The sequence below is a fragment of the Pseudopipra pipra genome, chromosome 10 (assembly GCF_036250125.1).
Source record: "Pseudopipra pipra isolate bDixPip1 chromosome 10, bDixPip1.hap1, whole genome shotgun sequence".
NCBI lineage: Eukaryota > Metazoa > Chordata > Aves > Passeriformes > Pipridae > Pseudopipra > Pseudopipra pipra.
The window spans coordinates 24535659-24559770 of record NC_087558.1 but is presented as its reverse complement, the minus strand read 5'-3'; the positions used below and the strand labels follow the sequence as shown (position 1 = coordinate 24559770).

The 24112-nt window shown below is 43.1% G+C and overlaps 1 long non-coding RNA gene across 2 annotated transcripts in view; it reads right to left on the bottom strand.

Moving 5' to 3' along the window:
- Positions 1-24112, bottom strand: part of LOC135419933 (uncharacterized) — an 88154-nt gene that overhangs the window by 13777 nt on the left and 50265 nt on the right. For both annotated transcript variants that reach the window (XR_010433211.1, XR_010433212.1), the window contains exon 4: positions 5415-5739. This is a non-coding gene — a long non-coding RNA (uncharacterized LOC135419933). The remainder of the gene's footprint in view (positions 1-5414; positions 5740-24112) is intronic.

The following is a 24112-nucleotide window of genomic DNA, read 5'->3' as shown; positions in this document are numbered from 1 at the left end:
CTCCTCCTCCCCATGGCCACAGGTGCACCAGCACTGTGTCCCACAGCAGGACGTGCTCCGTGCCTGGGCACCCCAGCCCCGTGCCATGGGAACACCCACCCCCTGCACACAGACAGGGAAAGGAAAGCACTCCTGGCAAAAGAAAACTCCTCTGGCATTATCCTCGATGCCAAGCAGGACTGAGAGAGAATGACCCCTTCTTCCACTGCCCACCCCCTGGAGCAGGAATGCCTTCCATTGCCATATTTAATTACTAATCATGGGACTGGAGTGAAACCAAGCAAACAACTCATTCCTCTAACTTCTCGCATTTCCGAAAAATTAGTATCAAGTTAAATGCATAAATTCAAACCTTGAGCACAGAGTAAAATTCACTTTGCTTGAGTCCCTCATTCCAATGGCAGTCACCTGCATCCTCCTCCAGAACAGCAAAAGCTGAGCTACATTAACACACCTGAGCTGTGCATGTACCTGGGACCCTCCTCACTCAGCTCTCAGATTCCAGCTGTGATGGGCATCAAGGTATTCATTCACCTGATCCAACACATTTTATAGCTCAAGTCCTACCAGGAGAGCAGAATCTACCCCAGCTTCACATGGAGTGAAAGGCAGTTTTCTAATCTCTGTAAGCAGGAAGACAACTCTGCCAACATTACCAGGATGGGGTTGTTGGTCTATTTTATGCCACAGAAACTCAGCCATATGTGAGCAGGACATAACTATTATATGCAACAGGCACCTATGGACAGGATATCAAGAATATTTTAACCTTTAATGGCACAAGGATATTCAGTCAATAAAAACCCGTATGTCAGTAGAGCAGTGAGGGCAACCTTAATACCACAGTGTGCCAAAGGACCATCTGTGGCCTAGTCCTTGTTATAAAACGTGCCTACTGCAAGAGTGGGGCGTAGGACCTGCTCCTCCTTGACTCTTGACAGAGAATCACTCATCACAAACTAGGAACTCCTAGGAGATCCCTCTTTTAGTGCCCAGAGGAAGTGTCTGTCCATGTTATCCCACACATTCACCATTCCTCTCGCACTGGCTTAGCAAAGCAGAGTGCAGAACCTGCCATGAAAGCAACCAAGGGTTAAACTTTGCTGCCTCAAGTGTATCTTGCTGTGCCTATCAATCTGATGTTACAGGAGATATGTTTCTGGAGACTTCCTGCAAACCACTGCAGAGAATCCTGTTTCTTTGTATCAATTAATAATCACGAACAGCCATCAACAATTAAATAATATGGAGCTAATCAGGCACTACCATCATGAGATAGTACCAATTCCTATTTGTTTCAAAAGTCTATGCTTTATAAAGAATGTATATTTTTGTGCTTTATGTCTATAACCAATATGCACATGAATTATTAATGCGCTATAAAATGAGTATATTTTGGGGTGGGGGAAATGAACTACCTAAGGCATTTTCATATAAATGACTGCAATTTAACTTTCAAAAACATTTCATTTTTCAACACTCTGCTCACTTTAAATTGAAGTCTGTTCATTGGATTTGGCCAAGCATGTCACAAGAAACCTCACACTTGTAAATGATTAACCCATGAAGACCCAGCAGGGATTAAACACAGAAGCAGCAGCCATGCAACACCAGGCAGGTATCACTCATCCTCCGGAGTTTTTAACAGGTTTCTGCATGAGCAGCTCCAGAGAGCCGACGCCAATTCCTGTAATGCTTGGATGGTCTGTTTAGCAGGAGCACAGCACTGCTCTTCCACACCACTGCTCTGAGCTGCACACCAGGAAAACCACCCAAGCACAGTGTGTGTGTATGTGTCTGTGTGTCTGTGTGTGTGTGTGTGTCTGTGTGTGTGTGTGTGTCTGTGTCTGTGTGTCTGTGTGTGTGTCTGTGTCTGTGTGTCTGTGTGTCTGTGTGTGTGTGTGTGTGTGTCTGTGTCTGTGTGTGAGTGTGTCTGTGTGTCTGTGTGTGTGTGTGTGTCTGTGTGTGTGTGTCTGTGTGTGTGTCTGTGTGTGTGTCTGTGTCTGTGTGTGTGTGTGTGTGTGTGTGTGTCTGTGTGTGTGTCTGTGTGTGTGTCTGTGTCTGTGTGTGTGTGTGTGTCTGTGTGTGTGTCTGTGTGTGTGTCTGTGTCTGTGTCTGTGTCTGTGTGTGTGTCTGTGTCTGTGTCTGTGTGTGTGTTTGTGTGTGTGTGTGTGTCTGTGTGTCTGTGTGTGTGTCTGTGTCTGTGTCTGTGTGTGTGTTTGTGTGTGTGTGCTCTGCCCTCGTGCTGCCACCCTGGGAAGGGAGGGTGGCTCCACTGGGCTGATCAGTGCAGTTCCCTCTGTCCTGTCACACTCAGCTCCCAGCACCAAACGGTTTCACTGTGGATGTGGAGTGAAGGATTTGAGTATCCAAGGAACCCTTACATTCCTGAGATACTCCTGTAGGAGACATGTTCTTCTTCCAGCCCTCCTTATGTCCATCCAAATTCAGCAATCCTAAGAATCTCAAAGAGAAGTCTAGTCTTTCCGCAGAAAAAGCCCCAAAACACTGACATCATTAAAGACTACTGGATATGTAATAGGAAGACTTGTTAGACACTAGGCAAATTAATTCTCTTCCACATCTTGCCTTGCTTCCTTCCACTGAAGGCTGGACTGGGTCTCTGATGCCCAAGTATCACAACCTGCTATCACAAAGCAAGCTCAGTAGGAAAAAATAAGGAAGGCCAAAATAAGTAATTGTGGATTTGTCTAGAGAAAAGTAATGAAAATGGATTAAAGTACCTGAAGCAAAATTCACATGCTAACTTGCAGGTGAATGCTCTAATACTAAATTGAAGTAAACCCAAACTAAAGTAAAATTCTGTGTGCAGCAGCAGGAGCTGAGTTGTTCAACCTTGGAGGTTCTTAAACAAATGGTTTGAGACAGAACATACAGCAATGCTCCAAACACCTCCACTTCACTCAGGATTTCCTGCAGATCCTTCTGTTCAGTTCCCACAACAGACTTCCTCATATTCCTGAGGATGCCATTCCCAAGATCCAGAGACGTGACACAGCCCTGGCCACAGCTGTGTCACATGGAAACGTCCTCTTTTAAGTCTTTAAAATAGTCCTCTGATCAAGGAAACATGAAAAACTACGTAGGCAAGAATTTATTTCAGGCAGGTTCCTGCCACCAGAATGAGTATTCAACAGGTAGGAAGCCCTTCAGCTGCCACAAGGAAGCTGGATGGGGAATTAAAAAAGGGAAAACTCATTTGGAAAGTCTAGTTGTTAGAAAATTCATTGAGTGTAATTTAGTGATTAAAAAAATGACTATATATAACCTACACTTCAAGTGATGATTCCGTAATAACAGTGACATAAAAGTTTTATAGGCAGCTTTAGCTGTCAGAGGAGTTCCTACATTATTAAATCAATGTTCAGCAGATAAAGTAACACTTCTATCTATAGGGAAAGCTTTGTCCAGTTTAATTTTTAAACTAGTTCAGCGTAACAGCTCTTGCTGCATTTCTTTGCCAGCCTCTCACCTCCAACACGGAATTACTATGTACAAATGATCGTGCCCTCAACCCAAAATTATTGTTTCAAAAAGATAAAGCCTGTATCTGCATAAGCTTTTAAAGCATTACAGCTTCTGCTTCCCAAAAAGAATGTATCACAAAGTCAAGCCGTGAATTTAGAAGATTAAACAAAGTCAGAGAAACTGTGATTCTGTGATTTTAAAATATGCAAAACTAACAATCTTCACTCTGCTGATTTTTACACATTTTAACAAATCAAAGAACCATAAAATATGAGCTGCTTCTGCCTGAAGTTCACAACAAATACAAAACTTCACACCGACATGAGCTGTGGTTAATTCCTCATGAGAAAAAGGAACCTCCAACTCAGGCAGGAACGTGCCAGCCAGCACCCTGTTTGCCCAGAAAATTAGTTTCAGAGGTTGAAGAAAATACATTTTCTTCTTTCAAGTTCTCCTTTCTCCCCACATTCAAAGAAGCTTTCTCTTTTGCTATATGACCTTTATAGGCACCAGGGCAGGGACTGTTTTACATGTATACACAGCATTCAGTACAACTGACCTGATTCAATCAAGACTGTAGTAAAAAATGTGATGCAAGTTATCGCAGGTGAAATATGTCCATTTTTTTCCAGGGGAAAAAAAAAAGAAGGAAAGCTAGAGGACAATTCACTATTACAGTTCATCTTCTCAGGAAAAAGAAAAAGAGAAAAATCTGGCTTTGATGATTTTCCCTCCTGGGGCAACTGGGGACACCAGAGGAGTCATATTGGCATTTCCCCACAAAAGACAGTGGTGGTCTAATTTACTGCTGCACAGCACAGGGGAGCACAGAGCCAAGGCTGTCTGTGCTCCAGGCAAAGGGTGGAGATCACTCATCTGATCCTCAAAGGGTGACAAATCTGCAGATTTCCACTTGAAAAGGAAACAAACTGTTCGGAGGAGCAACTGCTAAGTGATAGGTATGGGAATACTTTGATTTCTGCAGGTGAGAAAAAGAGAAATCGAGCACTGTCAGAGTGAAACAGCCTTGTGGCTCACCAGCAAACCAAGCGGCAGGATATGTGTGACTGAGGTGTGCTGAAGGAATGTGTAACACTATCTGCTGAGGAGAGGCAAATCCAGCCAAAAGGGATGTGTTGAAAGCATCCCAAACTCCCAGGGTCAGAGAGGAGCCAAACATCCATTTGCTTCCTGCTTTGTGTGTCAAGTTGAAGAGTCCGTTTTGAATGTTTCGATACTTCTTTAGTCTGCTGTCTTATCAACAAAGCCTTCCCCTTTGAACTGTCACACATGACCTTCTCAAGGGAACCTGCACTTCTGACTGCACACTGGCTCTTCAGCTCTGCTAAGGAGCCCGTGGGGATCTGCACTGCTCTCCTACTCTGAGTGATCCAAAACCCAAGGGCTCTTGCTGTTCGCAGCATGGCTTTGGAGGGGGCCTCGTGATGAGCCAGTGATGCACTTAATCAAAGCAGGTAACACTTCCTTACCATTACCATGGGAAGGCAAAATGAGGTGCACAGTCAGTGCTAACAGTGCTCTCCTCCAACGCTGAGCTGAGGCCGTGGGGACCAGGGGACGAGTAATCTGCATGTGCACAGAGGGCACTCAGCCAGCTCCTGCTCTGAGCAGGGGGATGGTCCAATGTATTCTTTACCAATTTGAAGTTTTCCTTTGGGTGATATTCACAATGTGCACGGCATGCTTGGTCACCCCCAGTGAGCTGGATTTAATTTCATGAAATTATTTCTCATTTTAATTGAATGTAGCAGCATACAATCAATAAAGGGAAGCGTTATCTTAACCGCTGATCACTAATTCATAAAGACACCAGGCTTCTCCCAGTAACACTGATGGGCTGGCTTACCTGATTGCTTTTAATGTATGCTAAAAAATGGAAATTGAACAAAGCCCTTTCTCCATACCTTGCAAAGAGCTGTTAGCTGACTTCCATTTGTATCACTGCACCACTCCACATCCAGATCTATTCGGAGATTGTGCAGCTGTGTAAGAAGTTTCCACAGAAAGACACAGGATAAAAGGTGTGATACAACATTGCCTAGATCCATATTAGAGCTTCATCCAGGAGTCTCTGTGTTTGATTCAGAAACCAAAGTCTGATAAGATCCAGAGACCTCAATATGAAGTTGTCCTTCTAGGAGGCAGCAAATGCAGTTACAGATAATTGCGATGGGATCGAAAGGCATGGGAGGGGCAGATGCAAAGCACAGTTCATTTCTGCCAGGTCACCTAAAAAAAAATCAAATAAAGAGTGACTTTATGCCAACTTTATATCCAGTACAGTACAACATGATTAACATAAATCTTGTTGGAAGAAATGCTGTCTGCTGCTTTGAATAACCCCACACAAATATGGTAATACACCCATGCTTCATGGGGACAAAGTTCATATTTTAGAGTGAACTGCCATCACACAAATACAGTAACAACAGCAGAACTGTAGTTTCAGAAAAGCAAACCAAAGTGCTGATTACTAACTCTGCTAGATAGGGATTACCAGGCACAGGACATGGAAGACTCAGGACACTATGAATCTGCACAGCAATATCTAAGGTGGCTTCTGACCAGCTCCTTCTGCCTCCTTAGTGCAACACCAGTGAGGCTGATGTCACATGGAGCTCAGTCCTGCCCAGAGCTCCAACAGAAAGTAAATCCTGGCAAGACTGGCACACACTGAATCTTGCATTCACAGAGATTGGATTTAATGTGCACCACTCTCGTAGATCAGTTAAATGTATTTTCTCTCAGATATCCTCCCTTAGGGGCCCTTCATCTTGTGTGTGGTTCAGAGGAAGTTTCCTGAATGTATCTGAGAAATATTGATTAGAAAGTATTTACAAATATAGGACCAAAGCCAACTCGAAACAAAGTCAGAAGTTTTCAGTGAGCACTGGATTTAGCTTGGCAACAATAATATTTCCTATTCCTTTTTCCTCATTTGGTATAAATTTAAATTCATGGCTGTATACTGTAAATGGAAAGATTTGGAATTAAGAAGATGAAATAAAATACCATCTTTTAAATATGCAATACTGATTTTATAGCTCTTTTCCCTCTGGCATCTTGTCAGTATAAAATAAAAAGGCTCAGGAAATCTAAATGAGAAAAGCCCCACTCCCATACTTTATCAGTGAAGAATTTCCATGGCAATACTGCTTTGAAGCTAAATGGTTTTATTTATAGATGAAGCAGTTCTCATAGTTCATTTGCATTTTCTCCAGATTACCATAACCATACATGATCAGTTGTTAAGATGTACAGATATTATCTGTGCAGTGCCAGCAATTCACCTAAATATTCGAAATATGAAATGATAAATAAATTAAAGCGCTCACACAACTTGCCAAACTCACAACAGACTGCAGGAGAAGGCAGGGATCTCCAGAGCACAGCAGGGTAATGAGCAGAATGAACTCTCCTGGTCACTTTGTAGAAACATCTAATGACAATGTTGAGAGCAGTGGGAATGGGGAGCAAAGGGAGGCCATGGGTGTGGGAGCACCAGAAGGAACAGTGGGAGGAAGAATAGAAGGATGGCAGGTGCTGACAGCAGGTCATGATCCAACAACTCCCAGATAAGAAAAATAAAGGACACTGAAACAGAGAGTAAACCCATGAGGAGATGGTGGTAGGAAAACACAGAGTAGGGGAAGAGCCAAGTCAATACCCAGATAAAAAAAAGTAAATCCTAACCATGGAGAGATAGACAACAGGATCACAACTACTGTGAGCTCCTGCAGGGTACAAACCAGGCACATTCAAAACCAGCACTCAAAGGTTACGAGATACATAACAAGGACTAGAGAGCCAGCATAGCTTGTCCTCTTCTCTGTCTCCAGGAATCCTGGCCAAGCCACATGGGAAACATGCCTTGGTGCCTGGATGTCAGCCTGCCCACTTGGACATATTCATCTTGGTGCTTATGAGAGTGTGAGTGAAGTAACATTCGTTCTTCCTCCATTTTTAATTATCACATTATTGTGACATTAGTTGCTACACCTTGCCTTGGAGAACTATAAAAAGTAGCTCCAGCTTTTGCCTTCAACCTTGATGTGGGGGAAGGTGGAAAAGAAGGAAGAACCGTACACAAGAAATCACTTCCATTGAAAACAAAAGCAATAAAGATGGGGAAATCTAGAAAGAAATAAGCTTTTTGGTATTTATTTCCTGGCAGAACCACTGTCAGTTGCTCTAGCAGAGGCAGAGAACATGTCATGTTTTATTTCAGAAACCTGTGATTTAGTTCAGATATTTGAGAGTTGCCTGCAGCTTTGCAGGAAAGTTCTTTGCTCGTACTCCTAATAAATATCCACACACAGTTAATCTCCCAACGAGATAACTCTGTCACTGAAGCCCACAAATAGGCACATTTTTTTTCAAGAACATTATGCCCAAAAAACTGGAGAAGGCTCAAGGCCAAAAGGCCTCAGCCTCCATGGAGCTGGACCCCAGACTGGGCTGCCCAAGATGGGGAGAAGTGCAGCATACTCTGGCCTTGACTTCATGGAAGTTGGGACTTCAAACTGCACCAGCCACAATGGACAGGCAACTGTCACCAGGAATACATACCCCAAAAAAGGAATACCAGCAAGGACACAGCTATTCCATCCGAGGTACAAATGCAGGCAGAGGAAAGGTTGCTCCTGTTGACTTCAATCAGTGACTCTCACTTTGGTATTACACATCAGCAGAGGGACCTTTCACTGGGACTCACGATGGACACAACAAACACAAGCACCTTTCCTACAGCCAGCATGAGGGACTGCTCAGGGTATTGACAGCTAGTCTGTTCACTGCAGTTAAAAAATGTCCAAGAACCAAGAGCTGCTTTCAGTTTTATCAAAGAGCCATCAGCACATACACCTAAAGATTAAGTGAAAACCATCTACTGCAGGATTCTTGCAATAATTTAATGCACACCACAGGGCCATCCAAAAATCTCATGAAAACAACCCATACTCTTTAGCTCCAGTAACCATATTACTGGAAATAGATTTTGCACAATCCTCCTTCAAACAGCCATTTAAACCCAGGCTTAAAGGGGATTATGCTGTTTGCTGATTTAAGCTGAAAGGGAAGCTGGTTCCAGTCATCTGGGGGCTCCAGAGGCAAAAGCTCATCTGCCAAATTCCCTCTTTATCCGAGTACAATGTACAGCATCTAAATTGTGATGATAATCTTGAAGCAAAATGACTTTGCTTTCAAAGATAATGTTTAAGCCAGTTTCTGAAGCTTTCCTGGCTTTTCAAGGGATTGTTTCAACTTTAGTCTAACGGTGATATATATGTTGCCTGATCTGCTTGATCTATGAAAGGTGATTTACTTCAATATCAGTAAAGATAACCCTTCTGGAAATCCTCATCTTGCCCCCAAAACACAGAGGCCAGTCAGCTTTCTTACAGGTGCAAGCTGCAGAGAAAGGAAACATTGAAAGCACAATTAAATAACGGGTTGTCATGGGACATAAATCCAGCGTTTATCTCCAGTTCTGCTGCCCACTCCTCACATTTCCCTGGTCACATGTAGCATCCCCACTTGCAAAGAAGTGGGCTGGGCCCAGCCATGGCTGATCTCCTGGGATGGACCCCACCTGCAGTGCTGAATCCAGCTCTGGGGTCCTCAGCACAGGAAGGACATGGACCTGTTGGAGCGAGTCCAGAGGAGGCCACCAAGATCAGAGGGATGGAGCAGCTCTGCTATGAGGAAACACTGAGAGAATTGGGATTGTTCAGCTTGGTGAAGAGAAGGCTCTGGGGTGACCTAATTGCAGCCTTCCAGGACCTGAAGGGGGCCTACAAGAAAGAGGGAGAGGAACTGTTTACAAGGGAATGTAGTGACAGGACAAGGGGGAGTGGCTTCAAATTGAAAGAGAGCATGTTTAGTTTAGATATGAGGAAAAAATTCTTTAGAGGGTAGTGAAGCCCTGGCACAGGTTGCCCAGAGAAGCTGTGGCTGCCCCATCCCTGGAAGTGTTCAAGGCCAGGTTGGGCTGGGCTTGGTCTAGAGGAAGGTGTCCCTGCCCATGGCAGGGGGTGGAATGAGATGATCTTAAAGGTCCTTTCCCATTCTGTGATTCTCTGATTTTGGCACTCATTCAGCCCTTGTGGTTCAGTTGCTGCCATTTGCTCCAGAAAAGCTGAGAAAACAGCCATGTTCCCATGTAGCAGCAGTGGCCAAGGCACCTGGAGCTGTCCTGGTCATCTCTCTACAAGCACCAGCCCAAGGCCACAGAACTTGCTTTCTGCATCACATACTATTTATTAGGGAGGGCAAACCTTTTGTCTCCAGGCAAATTAGGGGACACACTGTGGAGTAGGGCAGAGTCCAGGCCTCGTGCAGGTTCTCCTCTTGTTATTGTCACAGGAAGGAAATGTGACAAATCCCATATTGATCTCCAGGGCTGATGGACACCAAGTGCTGTTCAGACAGATGAATGTAGGAACTACAGCCTATGTTGTCCCTCACACTCTTTCTTTGCAAATTCCTGTTATTTTTGCTATTTTGTACAGTGAAAATGAAAAAGCAAAGGAGGGATCATGTGGTGAATATGAACATGCTCACTGCTCCCAGTATTTCCCATACCATAGACTGGTCAGACACTGCCTTACCAATTGGGGTCTCCAGTGACACACATAATTTTTCTTCCTGTTATCACAGTTGGGATACTTTCCTTTCCAGACTCTAACCTTTATTTTCCATGATTATTAACACTTGATGAAAAGGCAACAAGAATGTATAATACACTACAATGAGAATTTAAAAGGCAATGCAGCGGAAAACTGTTAATGGTTAAATGCATCATTATGTCCAGCAATATTACACAATTAACAAATTTAATCACTTACACTCTAACACTGCAAACTTCCATTAAATGTGTAATTTCATATATGAAATAATTATTCATTTATCAATAGGATATGACTCTACTTCAGTACAAAAGTAAAAAATACAATTAGATTCAGCAGGGCAGAACGAATTTCTGGTGGTAAGATGGGCTGGGGCTGTGTGTGCAGCATTTCCGTGAGGCCTCACAGTCAGACTCATAATTCTCACAGGACAATGCCTCTAAATATCTCAGGTCATTAGCAAAATTACATAGCTAATGAAGGGCAAATTAATGGAGCTCTGGAACATTTTATAAGCCTGTGAGAACAGCTACTTGTTATACATCGCCAAGAAATAATTGCAGCAGAGTCAATCTCATGAACTCATTAAGTTTTAACAATACAAACTGGGCAAGCTATTCCCCAAGGAGAATCTCCTCTGACTGTGTGGCTGATAAGTCCCCAGGCTCTGAAGGTGATCCTAAGGGGGGCTAGGAAGATGAGACCTCAGGTGTGCAATCCAGGCCAGCTTTGGGTGACAGTCCCCACCATCCAGGGCAGGGAACTGGAGAAACCCAAGCTGCCTGCTTAGGGCAAACCACACCTGGAGCATGTCAAGGGACTGCACACAAACACTAAATGAGTTCTCAAGAAATCCATCATATTCCTACTGAGAACGTGCAGGAGAAATTATGGGGGGATGACACTGAGGCAGGAGAAAGAACCAGAGACACTTGTGAGGCTTTGCCATATTCCCCCCCAGGGCAGTGCTGGCAGGGGACTGGCAGGCACACAGACCATCCTGTAGGAAACCCTGATGTGGGGCACTTAAACACACCCCTGAGAGCAGGCAAGCCTGAATCCCAGGCATCAAGAACCAGCACTGCAGGTGCCAGCAACAAGGAACTTCGGTAGAAGGAGCAGCACACCCTGAAACAAATTAGGATGAGGTTTTGTACCACCAGGAGCTGAGAGCTGCTGCTCTCAGTTGGTCCCAAAATGAGTGTTTTCAGTATCACAGCACAGAGCAACATACAAGTTGAAAGGGCAAAGATGCTGAAGACAGAAATTCCATGTAAAGGTTTTCACAAGTCATGCAGTTTTGCTGGACCTTCCACACCACCACCCCCAGCCTGTTCCACTACAGCTGTTTCTAGGGGGGCTCAGATTTCCACACAGTTCTCACTGGGGTGGGGACAATCACCACTGAAGTGAGAATTTTCATGATTTCAAACTCACTTAAGCACCTAAAAAAGCAGACCATCATCTGACACACTCCACTGTAAGCACATTGCAGGGAATTGGAAAAGCAGAGTTCAACATCCTGTTGCGCTGTCTTGAATCCAAAATCTTGAAAGATGACCCATAAAACCTGATCCAGTAAGATCCACCTAAAATGTGTTTGAACTAGAAGTGTACTGCAGAATAAGTATAATTGCCAAATTCAAACTTTGCATAATATTAGGCTTTGTCATTACCCCAACATCCAAGCTCCATCATTGCTATTACCACAAACATCTGGTCAAGGCAGCCTCACTAGCATAAAGCAAAACACCTCTGAAGGATTTTCTGCAAGTGTTTTCACATGTGGCCCCTACAAATGTATTTTTCCCTGTACGTATCAAACTTGTTGGTTCTTTCTTAAAAACATATGAGTAGTAGTAGTTTTTTCCATTTCAAAAAACCAAACCCAGTTGTCCCTGAGAGTGACAACACAGTCTGGCAAACAAATATCACTCTTAAGGACACTTGGTGATTTGCTTTGGGAAGAAATACAGACTGTCAGTACAAACCACTCAAAGTGATCGCTAAAGCTGGTCCAAATTTCCCCTAGCTTTGAGATGTAGCAATATTTCTAGGGGGCAAAAAAAAAGAAAAAAAAATAAATTAAATTATACCATTCAATCTAGCAGGAGGTTGGAACAAACTTATGGCTTGCAGAGCCTCCTCAAGTCCCAAACCCAATACTTATGGATTCTGGAGAAAGCACGCTTCATGTTCACTGCCCTCTGACACTCTGGTGAAACTGCAGTAGGCTGGCAGGTGGTCAATAAAGTCGAAAAAAATAACTAGGTGAAATGACAAAAGTCTTAAATCTGCAGGAAAAACAAGAGTTTTTCCCAGGGCAAGTGTATAATGTAGCATGTATGCTAGACACAGCACTGCCCAACTAGACTGGAAGTAAAGGTCTCAGAGGCCCTATGGAATCCACTGAGGAAAATATAAGAAATTTCAACTGGAAGACAAATCTTTTGATTTCTCCATATAGCTACTGATTCACATATAACTATTACAATCCCAGGTCTATAGCTTAATAGCCCTCTTATAAAAATTAACACCACAATAGTGACTATATTCCACAGCCCACATCAATGGCAGCTCTCCAGAGCTCCCAACTTCAACAGCTCCCTGGGCAACAAGTTTCATAGGCTAATTCAACACTGTGTTGTCTTTACTAATTTCATTAAAGCTCCTTATTGATTTCATACCAAAACTGCCCCCTCCTGCTCTCAGCACTTCCAAATCTCCTGCAGTTTTTAAACCTTAGACATTGCATAATTTCATCTTAACCACCTAATGAACTGTAAAGGACTCCTATATAAAACAGCCCTTTGTGCATAAGGAAAGACTCCATAGGACCATAAAAAAGGAACCATGGAAAATAATGATTCATTTCTCAGCTTCCAGGAACACTGCTGGTTTCACTGCTGTCCACAGAGGAGTCATAGATGCTGCTTTGCTGAATTCCTGACTGACTGCAGTCAAATATATCACACTGGGCAAAGGTGAGCTCTGGCAACATCACTGGATGCCTTTGCCTGACGCCCCATCATCTCCCACTGCAACGTGCTGGGGTTTCTGCCAGCCCATTCCCAGCACTTTATTAGCTGCAATGGAAAATAATGCTCTTCACATCCTATGACAAAGGGTTACAGAGAATGAGCAAACAATTTTCTTGCTGGGCCAGTATCAGCACATCTCAATTCAGTTCAGACTCGTAACATCTATAACAGAATTGAGAGTGCAAGATCTGCTACTCACACAGCGTGGTGAGAAGGTCAATGTCTGGTGAGCAGGTTTTATGCTCTCTAAAGCATATATCAGCTTTGGAATTCCTAGGCCATTTCTCTTGGTTCCACTGTGCTGACTGCTCCCAGGAATACAGAACACAAGAGATGATGTCAGCCATGGGTTAGGTCCATGAGCCAGCCCCAAGGTTTGCAGTACCATCTGTTGCACAGAGCACCCTGCCACCTTAGAGGATAACCTGGGGAATGGAAGCATTACATGGGGGTCAGTTTAGGCTCAGTCCTTGCATGTTGGAGAGCTGCCCAAATTCCTGGAGCAACCGGAGTCTAAGGGACCACTCTAATGATTAACCTGAACCAGGTTCTTTAAAAGGCCTATACATTTTTGTCTATTCCCTTTTATTCTGCATTCTAATAATCTTTTCAGTGCAAGGACTGTCTCCTATCACATGTTCTCTGACAGAGGTAATTCATATAGCACAACTTTAAGTATTGGTCCTGAAGAAAAAGGTTCAGCCTGGTCTCTGTACACAAGATGAAGAGCAGCAGTTACTCCGGGGGCAATTTGATTTTGACCAGGCAATGGCTACTTTATCTCTGTCTCCACACATCACATTTCTTCAAAGGAAGAGTCAGATTTTCAGTGAGACTTAATTACAAATTGAAATTTGCTTTTTTATTAATACAGACAGTGCAAGATTAAGTTAAATTAGCTGTTTTGTTGAACACTTGTGCTATCCAATTAAATTTTTTTTAGAAATATATTATGAGAAGATCACAATCAAAGCTGAATTAATTTCAAAGATGAATGCCACTTTTTATGCATCGAGTATTAATCTATTAGTAGTTCCTGTGAAATCAATTGGGCTTCTTGTAAGGTATAATACTCTGCAGAGGAGGGGAAAGTATAACTGGCTCCTTTGAAACTCACTACATATTTGTGAAGAGTATTTGATGCTGCTATACAATTATGCTAAATTATTTACACAATTACTAAGAGATTTTTTTATCCCCCACCCACAGGATATTGAAGAACCTTCCAATCTGTCCAAATGTAAATATAAGAACCAGCCTCATCAATAAAAACCCAAACCAACCACTGATTGTGCACAATGTTTGGCACACACTGACACCTCAGCAGTGTTCCCTTTAGCCAGAGTGCAGCAGCTACTGCAAACACAACTGGCAAACTCAAATTAATGTCACTGCACAAACACTGCAGTAAAACTCTCCCAAAGCTGGTTGGACTGTGGTGTTAACAACAGCTCCTGAATGCTCCTAGAGCACCTTGGCTGGAATTGCTCTGAGGTCTCTGCTTCAGTACAGCTTCTCTGACCACTGTCCATCCCAATGTGCCTTAAAAAGTTAACAACTTCTGTATTTTGTCTGTTATTTTCAATCCCTGAGGCTGGCATCCCTAAAAAGAAGACATAATGAGTGGAGCAGAATCCTAACCCAATATGAATCCAAAGAAGTGAATTCAGATAAGCTGAGGACACAGCTGGGAAGCACAAACCTCCTTCCTGGTGGAGGCTGCGTTCCCTTTGCAGTAACAGAAATGCTGAGGGCAGAAAGAGGCAGCTGCTACATTTCTAAACCTGTAAAGCTCCAGCACATGAGCAGATGCAACAGCCCCCCAAAACCAGGCCTACATGAAAGCTCTGGTCCAACACGATGAAACTCTTCCCTCGTGTATTTTTTAATATACCGTGATCTTCAATGTGGTGATTTTCAAAAACCCACCCAGCACTCACAGCAGCTTTCTGGAAAAAACACAAACTTCAGGAAACTGCCACAAATAGCTAAAAAAAGAACAAAAGAATACTAATGAACTGCAGTGACTCAGATCCCTGAGAGGTTTATTTCCAGACTGCCAGTAAAACTGGACAATCCTGATTATGGGAAGGATATACCCATACACACACCTCTGGAGCAGAAGCTCTTCTGGCCTGAGCACAGCAGTTGTATGAAGCTGCATTCATGGCCCAGGCTTCCTCCTCTCTCCTTGCCATCCCTTCACATGAAGAACATCCTCCAGACAGGAGAACCAAGCTCTCCGAGCTAAAAACCAAACAAACCAACCCACGCCCAGTTTTAAGGCCTGAAGTCATGTAAGAAGCCTAAATGCAGATCCCTAAGGCAAACTCTAGTTCCAGGGACTGTTTCCCTGGTTTGAAACACAGTAGACTGACTGGATGGTGGCTTCTGTACGTCTGCACAGCACACTCATTCCACAGACTATGATCTGAACACTCAAACCCCAGAAAAGCAACTGGGCTTTTGATAAAAATGACATTATGAAAATATAGACAATAGACTTGTTTCTCAGAAACTGAGACATAAGAGACTGTTTCTTCCAGCTCTGCTACAAACTTCCCATCTGACACGAGGTGTCTTGCACTGTGTGATACTTCCTATTTTCAAAATGTTTATCTTTAGTCTCTAAAACTCATCAAGGTTCCAAGGCAGGATATGATCTAAAATCTGTCTGTCCACATGACTCTTCCTCCTTGTGCCCCAGGTAACCAGGTAACCACGAGCTTGGAATCCTTGTTACCACATCGTTATTCCCTCTGGCAGTGCTCTGACTTGAGATAAGTAGTCATAATGTGCTCTTCTGAAGCACAGGGTGTTCTGAATGGTCAGCACAATGCTATGCTGATATACAGCTTTTCTAGCACTAGGCATCGAAATGCTGGTTCAGGAAATCTGAGCACGAGTTCAGTTTTAGAAAGCAACTCTAAAAACAGTGCCTCCTTACACAACGTGTCTGTCAAGAGTTCCAGAGTTATTTTTTTGACAAGGATAAATTGAGGGGCCTATCTTCTGCTCCTGTCAGTGCTGTGAAAAGCTCTAGGAGAGAGTCAAATGTCACCTTCTGCCAAACAGTTTGCAAATGTGTAGTTCTGTCACAGGAGATATTAAGGGAATCACCCAGGATATCACAACAACTTAGTAAGCCATCTGGGAGAAAATTTAACTCCCTGAGATGTGGCACTAGCTTCCTTCAGAGTAGCTGTGCTGTCACCATGGAATAGGTGTGGTGCTTCCACTGGGGAGCTTGCTTCTGTGGTGACACACTACCAGGTTGTAGCAGTCCCAGACACAACTTAACATGGTCCCCAGCTCGGGCTGCCTTTGCACCTCAAAAGCTGCTCTGCTTTGTACAGCAGTGATCAGACTGAGCAGCTTGTGTTTGCTGCAAAATCACTGAGCTATACAGGGACTACAGCAGCAACAAGGAGCCCCTTGAGGAGCCTTTCTTGTGGTACTGTGCAAGTCAGTCCTGTCAGAAAGGTTAGCAAGAAGTGAGAAAAACATCCACCCAAGGCACATCATTAGGTGCAGCAGACAGGATTCAGCCAAAAATCTGGTGTAAAGTAGGTAAATGTACCTGCCTTGTTCCAGGCCAAGCACTGGGAATTGGTAAACTGTTTATCTGTGCTGAAGCTGCTTGTTCAACCCTGCCAGCTGCAGCTGCTCCAGAAGTGTGGACTGTGCTTGTGGGGACAGGCTGAGCAGGCACTAATGGATGGAATAAAAAGTGGTCAGGGAAACTGCCCACGTGCAAATGTCTCACCACAGTGTGGATCATCTGTGCCCTTGAGCAGCCCGGTATCCCTGGCAGGCAGCCTGCCTCCCACTGGAGCACTCCCAACCCCCACCTGAGAGATGCTCAACCCACCCAACTTGCTCACTTGCAACAGTCCTGGCACTGCCACAGGACCAGCTCAGCTTTCGTGCTCTGGTCATCTAATCTACCTTGCTACCACTGAGAGAACAACCCCAAAAAACAAGTTTTTGTGCCTGAAGAAACCAACTCAAAGAATTGCTGCAAATCACTGCACTGTTTCTTCTTACTTCTGAATGGGAATAGTCAGTTATGCCCCCTCAAAAATTCTTCTGTGTCTTGTATTAAAACACAATTAAAATATTAACGTATCCTGATCATCAGTTTATAATCAAGAGAAATGCCTTCTCAGTAACAGGAGCTGCACTGCCAGGTCAGGGCAGCACACTCAGGCTGTTCCGTACAGCAGGGAGGGTGGCTGACTGTGGGACAACAAGCATAGTGTGTCACCTATGCTGGCTTATGTGGCCTTTTTACACTATTTAACTCTGGCTGAACCAGCAAGAAATATTGGTGAATATATTTCTGAATGCAGGGACAACAGTAACTGTGTTATTTTAAACAGATTTTGTTGTGAGACTGTGGTTCTCCTAGAAATGAAACGGAAGACGTGAAAGCAATTCACCTGCCTGGGAGAGCACACCCAGCTCTGACTTTAATTCACTTCTGAATAATGTAGCCTCTTTGAAAAGTCAAGTTAAACACTGCAGTAACACCAGATTTAGGCATCTGAAGGATTTGTTCACAACTACGGAATTCAGACAGTGAAAGCAAAAAGCAGTGAACTGCCTAAATAGGTAGGAAATATGCCTACTTAACACCTTTTAGTTTATTGTTGCCAGTTTGTAGCAACTTTGTCACAATAGAAAGAAAAAAAACCAAAAGAAAGAATTAAAAGCTACAAGAACTGGCTTAGGAAAGGGAATCTCACCAGATTGTGGTTATCAGAAACCATTTAAATGGTTTCAAGTGGGCTTTTATCCTCTTAACTTCTTACATCTTTCTGCATCCCATTGTTAATTCAGTAACTCACACTGTGAGGCTGCTGTTTACAATTACATATAATTTATTTTGCTAACACATTAAATGAAGTGTCTGAAATAAGCTTCTAAATTAGTTTCAATAGAATAGTTGTTATATTATCATTAAATTTCAACATATTCCATGCAGAAAATTTGCTTCTATTTTGACTATTATCCCTAAGATAATTTGCAAAAGATACAGAGGTGTGACTTGATTAAATGCATTCAAATAGCTAAGATGTTTCTGCACTTAATTTCATTAAAGAAAATAGCTGTTAGATATTAATTAGCATATCTACTACATGCCATTGTTTGACTCAAAGATCATCCTTTATCTAAATGCATTTGCTTTTGGCAGCAAAGCACAAATCCAATAGAACAACTTAAATTCCAAGCATAGCACAGATGAACTACAATACTGTCCTTCAAGATGTAAGTTTGCAACATCCAGCATCTATACAAAAATCTGTAAAAAAACCCCAAACTATTATAGTTTTAATAATAATAACAGTCAAAAAGAGTTTCAGAACTTATGTATTAGAAAACTTATTTTCACAGACCCTAATGAAGTCACTCTGGCAGCACCTTTATCTTGGTACCCAATAATTTTCAAGAGAGATTAAGACCCAGCAAAAAGTTAGTGTTCAAAATTTCTGTCAGCATCTGTGTGAGAAGGGACCCAGACCATCTCCTTGCTTAAGACCATAACGTCCCAAACCACATCAAACCTGACTCACAGCGACTGACAGTGCTGCCAACTCCAACCCACAGTGTATTATAAACTAATCACCTCCACAGTAATTAATATGGCAGGAGAAGTGGTGAGGCAGAGAGCAAACCCCTCCACATGGGAAGGACAGTAGGTCTGCTGCCTGGAATTAACCACCCAGTGCAATAATGCACACAGTTCACCAAAGAATCAGGCTGAGCTGCTATTTTCACAGATAATTACACAGCAATAAGAAAACCACACTGATTAGATCTCTACACCATTTTCAAGACAATAATATTCAGATTTGCTTAATACCAACTGTGCTATTTAATTGTCAGGGAGCATCATTTTCTGCAACTAAATTGCAACCACCACAAGGCATCCACGGCATCCAACAACCTGGCAGCACCTTCTGCTGCTCCCTGACGAGGAACCGGGGCCAGGTCACTCACACCATCTGCTGCAGAGGGGAGCTGGGCACTCGGGACCGTTGGGTGAAGGCCCCTTAGACAGGAGACGTGCAGTTCAGGGGGAAGTAAATAAATATTAAAAACAATTAGAATGAGAATACAAGTCCGGGGAAATCTTCGCTCCAAATTCGAGATCTTTCTATCCCACAGAACGAACCCTGACTTTTATTAACAAAGTGTTACTTTGGGGTACTTGGGCTCATTTTTACTCTGTTGGGGACTGCCAACACTGAGAAACCAGCTTGGACTAGTGCTGACTGGGAAACCAGAAGTGTTACTGGTTTCACAGCAGATGACAACCAAAGCAGTAAGAAGCCCAGGAAAGCAAAGAGTCTGAAGACTCTGATTCTAAGTCCCCCTGGAACCTAGGTTTGCACTGTCATACACAGGACACCACAGGTTGGCAGTGACTGTTCCCATCCCTCCTGTTATCCCCTTCCCTTCTGCTGACACACCTTGCTGGGAAGGTCAGCCCAGCACTAACTGGGCTTTCACTGATGTTGGGGCAAAGCTGTTTTCCGTGGTAATATGGAAGTCATCCCTCAGCATCTGCAGCAGCACTAAAATGTTACTATTTCCTTATAGGGCTTGACCCTCTATACAATTCTACATTAAATAGTAAATTCAGTCAGAGCCACTTCAGCACAGCTGGTGCTCATAAAAGGTCCATCTCCTACAGGCAGAGCTTGGGACAGTGGAGACAGTTGGAGCTGTGCTTGCCCATGAACTGAACAGGACCATTTCCAGCAGCATCATCTGCTCATGCCCATGCAGTCTCTCCCAAACCCTTCTAACAGGAATAAGACAACAGGCATTTTAATTTGAGCCTAAAGAAACTTGGCTCCTGGCTTCATTTACAGTCTTTATTAAATATACAAATAGCACTTATAATGTAACTTACTCGCTTGCCTGCCTTCCATGCCAACTCTCAGCGTAGAATTAATGTTTTGATGGAATAATAAACCTCTCAAAATCTGAGCTGATAATGGACAGTCACGTTAGATGCTTAAATTATAGCAGCATGAACAGCCTTGCAATAATCAACCCCACAACTGCCAAAATGTTTTCATTGTTCATTAACTGGAACCTTTTTTGCATTGCTAATCCTACTGAGCTGCCATTCTCATTACCATTCCAAGCACTATCTGTAGCACATCTCTGGATTTCTCTTCCACCCAAACATACAATCTTATTCAACTGGCAGACTGTTAATGTATTAAAAGCACAGAAATGGCTGCTTTAGAGCAACTGCAATAAATCCACAGTGCAAGCACCTTGAGGGGAAAGTTCAGTTTAGTCTTAAAGAACTTTTGCTTAAGTAGATAAACAGATGATCTTTTACTGAAGAGAGCACAATACTAGAGTTTAAGTTCCAAATCCAAAATCCATTGAAGTTACTGGGAATCTTTCCACTTATTTCTGTGTACACTGAACTGCTTTAACTCCCTCCCTTCCTCTTCTGCTCCCCCCCAAGCATGAATAAGTGAATCCACTGCAGATAGTGAATTTTCTTGCAGGGAGCACAGATGAGGTCTGTGTAGGGAAGGCTCTGTATTTAATGTCCTGAGTTACCAAGGTCATTTCCTCTACTCTCACTCCACAGTGGTAGAGGTCAAAGAGTTCAAAGGCTCCAGCAATCCTCCTCAGTCCACAAGCCAGGTCCTTTCTTCACTAAATTTATCAAAATTTTGCACAAAATTTACCCCAGACTCTGAAAAGCTGTACTTCATCCCTCCATCTGCACCTTGTTTGCAAGCAAAAAGGAACAGCCCAGAGGCACTGGTTTACATAGCATCCATTTTCTGGGGAGGAAAACATGCAGAAAGCATCTTCTACAGCAACAGAACCCAGTTCTGGATGTCAGCAGCTCATCCATTAAAGGAGAGCAGGAGAGAGAGACTGTCACTTCACACTCAGTCGAGTAAATAAAAAAGAGTCAGTAACTTGTTAGTGGTGGGCAGTTCACTCACAGAACCAGGAGAGAGGTTTCTCAGAAAGAAAAGCCAGATGTGGAGCTTGGCTCATTTTCCGTGTGAGTGACCCTCTTGTTTTCAAGTCTAACAGCCCCAAAACAAGGAGGTTAACAAACTCCTAGGCATTATCTTCAAGCAATTTCAGCCTTGAACCTGATGTGTTCCAAATAGACAGTTGTTTCCTTCAGCTGAAAATCAGGGAATATATTTCTCTCCGCTTCTCAACAGAAACTGCATCTCCAGAGAATATCACGTATGAAGAAGCAGCATGAATTGTTCAGAGATGGAGCATTTTCTGAGTTGTTCTTACAGCAAAAACTTTCAACACTGAAATAGCTCTGAATGGATGTAAGGCCTCTGAATTCTCAAATCAGGCAGAAGCAAATACATAGATAAAACATTGCAGCTTCTCTTCTTCAATATGATTTTATAACCAACTAAATACTCATTCTACATTGACAAAGGCTCTGAACATATTAATTAAGAAGGAGTTTTGTATTTGGAGGCAGCTAAGCTGTTTTTCACTAAAGCCCACATAATTTAATTTATTCCATCTTGATGACTTAAAGCAGGAAGAAATGTTCTACACAGGCACAGAGAATCAGTTTTTGTCCTTACTTCTGCCATCTCCAGGGACCAACTAAAGTGTTTCTTTATAGTTTCCAATATAAAATTATTGGAACAATGCATACACTGAGTATCATACATTCCCTTGAGACACTGTCCCTGGAAAATCAAATAGCAGGCCTCAGGGACAGAAGGGTTAAGGGCAGGTGTAGAACGTGCATTTCCTGAAAAAGCTCTTAAAAATATTTTTCTTAGGCTATGACACAAACCACCAGCTTATGAAATAGCTATTTTCATGAAATCAGTGTGCTGAAGTTGGACTCTGGGAGCAAAATTCCAGTTACAAGAACTGTTGCCCCGAAGCAGCTCATGTCAGGAAGAGCAGCACTAAGGACTTCCTCCACAATGACCATCCCCAACTTGTAGAAACCTCTGGAGTGCCAAGACTCAAGACAAATCTCTTTTTAAAGAGAACTGCTTTTCTAAGTTGAATAAAGAGAAAATAAATCCCCTCTTTAAATCAGTATGATTAAACCAGAAGATCCACAGAAAGTCCCATAAAAACTCATCCCAAATTCTCACCAACTCCCATAGTATTGTATCTGATATTTTGGCACTTAAGTATCTCAAAATTTTCTAATCCAATCCACTTATTTCAGTACTCCTCAAATATCAAGGTATGAGGAAAGAAAATTCTCTGTTACTGCCAAAGTCTGAAGGACTGGTGGTGACCCCAGCTCTTATCCTTTTGAAGCATCCCAGCCTTTGTACTACAAATTTGAGTTCCTTAGCACAGCCTCCCTAACCTAAAATATAACAGATTTTCAATCACTTTACTATAAAACCTCAAAAAAGCAGCAAAGTTGGTTTTGAACTAGTCAGAAGGCAGACTCTTGAGACCAGGCTAAAACTTGCATCAAAGAGAATTTTCAAGCAGCCTGAAAAGCACATGCAGAGAGTGGTTTATATCCTCTTCCCCAGAGATCTTTTAGCTTAAACAGGCAAGACTAAGGTTTGACTTTGATTTGGCCAAGGCCAGACAGACATTAAACACAACTTTCATGAATTAATGCCTATGAAATTCATTATTAGAATGTGTGGAATTCTCCAAGGCCTCAAGATATTCTCTTAGTACGGTTCAATTGCAAACCAGTTTCCACCCAGGCACAACTAAGTTCCTTATGCAAACTTGATAAAAAGTCCGTAGCAGGACCCATATAATCTTGACAGAACAATACTCCTACTAAGTACACTTAACAGTCCTACACAAAGCACAGACTGCTACCATTTCCAGCCCGCACTACACTTCTGTAGTTAGTAGATCTAAGTTTAAGTGAGGACAAAACTCATCCTTAGCAATGTACTCATTAAGTGATAGTTATAACATGTAACGGCTTGGTTGGAAAGGGCCTTAAAGATCTTGTTCCAACCCCCTCCCATGGCTGGGAAGAATCACCTCCTGCTGGTCCAGGACATGGTTGGCTTCCTGAGCTGCAGGCACACACTGCTGGGTCATGTCAAGCTTCTCCTCCACCAACACCCCCAAATCCTTCTCCTCAGGGCTGCTCTCAGTCCACCCTCCACCCAGCTTGTAAACTTGCCTCAGCCCATATGCAGGACCTTGCACTTGGCCTTGCTGAACCTCATGAGGTTCACCCAGGCCCACCCCTGCAGCCTGCCCAGGTGCCTCTGGATGGTATCCCTTCCCTGCAGCGAGCGACGGCACCGCACAGCTCCGTGTCAGCGGCAAACGCACTCAGGGTGCTCTGATCCCACTGCCCATAAAGATGTTTGCACTGCTCCCAGTGCCATCCCCTGAGGAACATCACTTGTCACTGCTCTCCAGTCGGACACAGCTCTTGGAGTGTGACCACCCAGCCAATTCCTCACCCACCAAGCGGTCCATCCTTCAGTTCCCTGTCTCTCCAGTTTAGAGAATGCAGATCCTTTCACAGATGCTGAAGAAGCAGGTCAACATGGGATGTAACTCATTATAAGACTCTGGAGACCTTTGTCTTCACCCAAGAGGATTAATCCATATTCTCCAGAAATACTATGGACACTGGCTGCTGAGAAATACTGGACTTAGGATGATTATGGTATGCCATAATCAACTTCATGTTTACTGGCGGTGTTTTCTTTCTTAAACCAGTTTCTTAAATGAGAACTAGAAGAACGAAGAATACAATGGATCTAGAACAGACAATCTGTGGACATTTAATCCATGCCATCAAGGGCAGACAAAGCCTGGCTGCACTGCCACAAAAAAACCCTACTCAGTGAAGTAGAAGGTTCCATCTCAGTGAAACTCAGTTGATTATAGGGTTGAATAAATCCTGTAATAACAGAGTTGTATGACAAGCAGAGGATAGGC